This window comes from Medicago sativa, chromosome 8 (genome assembly GCF_051527215.1).
Source record: "Medicago sativa cultivar Bolivia chromosome 8, Bolivia_mono, whole genome shotgun sequence".
Classification (NCBI taxonomy): Eukaryota; Viridiplantae; Streptophyta; class Magnoliopsida; order Fabales; family Fabaceae; genus Medicago; species Medicago sativa.
In genome coordinates, this window is record NC_140756.1 from 19,209,845 (window position 1) to 19,216,680 (window position 6,836).

Genomic DNA, 6,836 nt, shown 5'->3' on the forward strand with positions numbered 1-6,836 from the left:
AAAACATTGTTCTAAAATCTACTTTGATTCAATAAGGGGTGGAGCTGGTCGGGAGAGGAAGTGTGAAGAAGGTTTCGCACATAAGAGATGACAGGGAGCTAGTGAGGAGGGTTAAAATGTTGAGGGTAGTGGGAGGAGATAAAACAAAATAGAATAATGAGAAAATGGAAAATAAAGGAGAAATAGTCATTCAATGTGTTACTATAGAAGTTCTTGGAGTGTGACTATGGAAAAAGTTAAACAATTAGAGGGAGTGAGAAGGGAGAAAAAAAAAAGTAGGGGGATGATTGTTCAATATATTTAAAAGCAATGCTATATAGTGCGACAAATTGCTGGCACGAACTTGAACAAATGTGTCTTTGAAATTTTAACTATCAAGAAAGCAAAAATACATGATTTTTTTTTCTTGGTTAAGTTGCCTAGTGGATCTTTAGAACTCCCTTTTTAAGGTGAATAAATGAAAAATTCAGAGTTTGAACTCCAACCATATATATTGCAATGCCCCATACATGATTTTTTTTGGGCGTGTGAGACCTTCACAATATGAATTTTTAACATTAGGTTCCCTCAAAATTTTAATAGAAAAAATTATTCGTTAGCCTAAGTTTATCGGGCATGGCGGTTGTTGTTGAAAACCCCGCAAGACAAATTTTCAATTGTTCTGAGAGATGATCGATCCTAAAGGAGTTTTTTTTTTTTTTTTATTTCGACAGGGTTGGACCTGTCAATAAAATTGTTAGGAAATACACATTATTTTTGTAGTGAGAGCTATTTATGGTCCAATCTTCCCCATATAACTTGTTTATTTGCACCAAATATGCCACATGATCAAAGATATATAAAGTATCAATTTAGCCACTATGTTTGCAATAACCACACAAAATTATTCAAGTCAGCCTAATGCCCTAATCACAAATACGTAGAAAGTAATGAATACTTTTCCTCAAAATAAATAAATAAATAAATATTTTTTTTTCTAGGTTTAATTTACCATTTAGCCGAACTTCAGATTATCATGACCCCTTTCTCATTAAAAATCGAAGGTACAACACAAAATATAAAATAAAATACTTCCTCTCCAACAAAGGCATCTGAACCTAATTTCTTATCTCTAGGCTATCGCTTTCATTTCTTATGGAGAGATGATTTTGTGTGTTTTTTTTACCTGAAATCACACATCTTCATCTTTTAATCTAGATAAGTGATTTTCACATGGATATAAAAAAAAAATCTTTTGTGATTTCGTCGTTCCGGTGGGGCGTCGTTTGTCTGTCGTCTTGACACATCGTTGTTTGATTTATCGTATTCGTACGATGTTCGTATGATTCAGATTGCTGATATATCTACTTCAATCAATTATAAATTCAATCAAATGAATAGTCTTCAACGTTGCAAATCCGAAGACATTGGTATTCCAGTCACTTTAATTTTGTCATATTATTTATACGCATTTTGTTGTCTTATGCTATTAATTTGGATGCCACTAATTTTTTTACAATTTCATCCTTTTTATTTTAACGATGATGAATTTGTTTTTGATTATGATAATCAAATTAATATCATTTCTTTTAATCTTTTTTTTTTATAAATACACTTTTAATTTACTAGTATAACTTTTCTTATAATTGAAGGTTTGAATAATTGACTAAAAGCACTTGCTCACACAAATTACTCATTAGGGTGAAGGACATATATCGAATTGCAACCAATAATTGTTTGTACATTTTATGAAGCCAAATAGCTAATGCCACTTGCCAATAAATTAATACTACTCCTTTCAAAAAAAATAATTTTTTTTGGTAGTGGCCGGGGTTTGAACCCCAGACCTTTATTTTTATGCACCGGGGTTTGAACCCCATACCTTTATTTTTATGCATTGTCCAATTTTATGCATTGTCCAACCAACTGATTTGCAATCCACAACTAAATATGATTGTGATAGTAGATTTTTATTATGAGAAAGATACTAGTGACAGATAATTTGCGAACTTTTATTTGCCTCGGACCTTTTTTTATGCCTTAGGTCATGTGATTAATTTGTACATTGCGACACAAGGAAAGTTAAAAGAATTAAAACTTACTGGCAAAGATCTTGAAAAACGATCGTCACAGGAATTGAGATAGCTCTTCTCTATAAATTGAATAACTGTTACATATATACCCACATGCCTACAAACCTGAGAGGTTTGTGTCAGAAAGTCTAGTCCCTATATTAGTACAATATTATGTTATGTTAAACGGTCCAAACTCGTCAAAGGGCCAATTTTCTTGCTTCAGATTGGTCTTCTTAATTTGATTCTTGCTCTTCTCTTTCTTCTTTCTAAAGAGTTTAATGCCAAAACTAACATAAATAAGTTATGAATAGAGAAATGTGGGTTCAATCCACGGCTCACATGTCAAATGTCTTTTTTTGTATGTAAGGATATACATTAAAAGATATCATTATTATCTAAAATAAATCCAAGTATCTAGAGAGATCAAATTTTAGCTCCTTGTTAGATAATTCTCATAATTAAAAAATAATACTTCATCCGTTAATAATTATAAGCAAATTTTACTTTTTAGGTTTATTTAATTAATTATGTATGCGGTCCACAAAATAAACTAAATACATCATTAATTGAATGAACCTAAAAAGTTAAATTTGCTTATAAATAGCAACGGATGGAGTATAATACAAGAATGAGTTGCATTTAACTTGTGTAAGAAAATATGTGGACATTAGGATAATGATGATGATAGTTGATACTTGATAGGGTTTGGGGCATAGATAAATTACGTGGTTAAGTTACGGGATTAAATGACTTAATGAGTTAAATGTTTCGGTTAAGAAAATATTATAACATAACAATTAACATACTAATATTATACCAAAATATTAACATACTAATATTTATCATTAGAAAAAATAAAAATTGGTAGGGTATGAGTAGAGGATTATAGTACTTGGTTTTGTAAATGTGGTCAAGACAAAATTGATAGACTTTACTGTTTGGAGGGGAGTGGAAGAGAGGGAATGTGCGGGATGGAATATGTATAGGGAAAAATTAAGAAATATTTCATATTTTTTGAATTTTTTTTTAGAGAATGATAAACTAACATTTATAACTAATATATTTTTTAAGTTTAAGAATATTATAACAACTTAAATTAAATTTGAAGAATTCATAAATCCCCTCTAATAAAATTATTGAATTTCTCAAAATTAAGGAACTTTTCTATTATAAAAAAAAAAAAAAAACTAAATCATCCAAAATCTACCCCTTCCAACACTCTCTCTCTTTTTTTTTTTTTTAATTTGATCATTGTGCAAATCCTCTCCATTTGGTGAGGAAATGGCCAATCTCAATTTCCTTTAATAAAAACAAGACACATGGATAAGTTGAAATCAATGGTTCTGATTCATTATAACGCTGAAAAGAATTTAAAGAGATTAAAATTAAACTTTCAAGTGTTAAACAGTAGACACACCACAATAAGTTCAGATAAGAGGGGACAGGTGGTGGCAAACTATGATACAACGGTAGGCAAAAACTCGTGAAGGTCACATTTGAAGTTGTTTTTGTGATTGGACTGTTTTGATGATGTTTGATTGGATTATGCATTATGTTTTTTGATGATTTTTATTGCTTATTGTTTACACTTTCATTAGTTAGCACAATTGTTAAAGCACCTAGCCATCTATGTTTTTAGGGTCTTGTGTGTCAAGTTTCATTTTGTGGCACAACTCCATTTTTCTATGCCTTTGAATCGGATCACTATATGTTGATTCATATCATTTGTGCTCTCTAGTCTTGACTCATGATGGTCATGTCAAAATGAATCGTTTCATGAATATTTTGATTCGTATCATTCTTGAATTGAATCAAAATTGTTTGATTCGTATAATTTGTGTTATCTAGTCATGATTTGCCTGAATGAACCGCATCACTGTTCTTTGATTCATATCAATCTTCATTAGGCCACTTTGAATTGGATCATTTCCTTGCTTGTACTCTTTTGAATCATATCAATCATCATCTGCAAAACACTTTATTCGATTCAAATGTTCTTTGAGTCGTATCAATCTTCATAGCTTCATATTTCTCCTTTTTCACATGTCTGAATTGAAACATACTTAGTATGATTCGAAGTCATTGTTTTTGCCACAAAAGCTCCACTTATCACTCATGTCTATATATAGCACTTAACTGAATTATTTTTTTAATTGATATGTGTAAGAAATATATGTGAGCCATATCTTAAGTTGCCACGTGTCTTGTTTTGATGAAAAGAAATTGAGATGGCTATTTCCTCACCAAATGGTGAGGACATGCATCCCACGAAAACCGTGTTCATATCCTCTCCATTTTCAAGAATAAGTGATAATTTCTGTTAATATAGTTTTTTAGTAAATATATTATATAAATGCATATATTTCCAAAATATGTAACATTAATTAGACATTTATACAACAAAACTTTAATAATTAACATTGCAATTTATTTTACAAATGAAGAGGATCTCTACTCATAAAAACCCCTTCATTCTCCTTTAAGCTCGCAAACAAAACAAAGCAATTGTATAAAGTTGAAGCAGCGCCGTAAAATGTGTGTTTAGTTTCCATGGGCTTGTCTCACTCATTCATATACTCACTTCACCCACGTGTGGGAAAAATATGCTGAAATCAGTGATCTCGTCATCTAAAAAAGTCCACAATATTTTTCGTCTTCTCTTCTCTCCTCTCAATATGGAAAATGTTGCCATTTATTAACATCAAAAGCAAAGTAGCACTCCTTTATCCATGATAAAATCTTTTTAGTTTGTTTTGTTGGATCCATTTAAGAAAAGAACAAAATCGTACACTATATGAATAGTAGCATCTTCAACCGATCACCGCTACACCGGCCAAAATAGCTTCATAGTTATGCCTCAAATATATAATAATTACATTGAGGAATTTTTAAATTATTAGTTGTGTCCTGTGTGTTGATTTTGCTTTGACTGTTTGTTGACATGGCTAAAAGTTTTTTTTCTTTCTATTAGTGTCACTAGGTGTTCTAAAAGCTTTTGATCTATTCATTCATAGTTTAAAATCAAGTTAAAATGGCGGTATTATGAGTTATTTTAAAGTTTGTTAATATCATGAGGTGTTGCTTAATTAAAAGCTCGAAATAAAAGGAAGTTGTGAAAGTTTTTATAACACTCAATTATAAAAAGGGTATTGTTAACCAGTGTCCCGGGGGTACTGGTTAAGATATTCAAAAATAGAAAAATTGTCTTGAAAATATAAACTGTTACTTTTGACTAACTAATTATTATATCACTTTTTAATAAAATCTTACATCTTTTAGCTGCTTAACCAATGCCCCGGAGGCATTGGTTAACATTCTCCTTGAAAAAGTTCAATAAACTAGTTTATAAATTTGTAGGACTAAAGTGGTTTTGTTTGGTAATCGCCATTTCAAGTTTCAACACAAATATTTGAATAATGTATAACTTATTTTTTAGACGTTATTTTTTTTAGACGTTATTTCAAATAGTGTTTGAACTTTTAATTTATTTTATTTTTATTTTTATTGTTTTATTTAAAAATCATTTTTAACCTTTATTATTTAATATAATTTAAAATAATTGATATAGTTTAATTGTTGAACAAGTACATATCGTTTTATTGTTACGAAAAGGTACATGTTGTGATTGCTAGGTAAATATAATTCAGTGAAGTCATTATTCAAGGAAAACATAATCAAGTGTTATATATATATATATATATATATATATATATATATATATATATATATATATATATATATATATATATATATATATTACCTTCATCAAACAAAATAAAAAAAACCTCCGTCCATCGTTACGTTTAATTGTCTATAAAATGAACACTTAAATGAAAATAAATATAAAATAAATGTTAGTAAATAATAGAGAAAATATATTAAATTAATAAATTTAAATTACTAAATTATAAATATTTAAATATTAATTGATATCAATGTAATTATGAATCAAGAATATTTTTTTTATATCATTTTACATTTATCAGTTGATTGAATCTTTAATTTTATCAAACACACCATTATCAGTTAGTTTATCCATTATTCATTATTTTCACCAAACAAAACGTGAGACTCAAAAGATGTCATAACCACACTAATTTTTTTAACAGTCAACTATTGCTGGATGCAATTTTTTTTTAGACAACTAATTGTTGTTTGCAATGTTATTTATTTGGGAACTTCTACGGTACACCTCGTGAATTGAGGTGTACCGGTACTCTTACTTTATAAATTTGTAAACTAACGATTATTTTATGAAATAAAAAGCTATTTGTCAATATTTATATTTTAGAAAACATCATTTCATAAGAAAAAACATCATTTTATTGTTTATAAGAATCATATTAAATTTTTAACATTTTTTCATAAAAATAAATAATATTCTTTATTATGAGTAATAAAAATTCAAAAAAAGTAAATTTTATTTCGTCGAAGCTTTTGGTAAATAAGATTTTATTATTATAATTGTCAATGACAAAAAATAATTCTTTTTCTTAAAAAATACAACTCATTTAATCATTAATTTAACGATTTGGTGTATCAATACACTCAAATTTTTTGATGTACCATAGAATTTGCCTATTTATTTAAACTTTAGCCTATCTCCATCAAAATTTCCCACTTCACTAAAATGTTGCCACCACAAACAAGTGAAATAGAAACAGGAATAGGGATGGAATAAACGTGTTTGTAAAGTGCTTACGTTATCAATGAATCATAGCACAGTCCCAAATTGCCCACACCATTCATTTTTGCGTTTGACATGCACCATCCCCATATTGA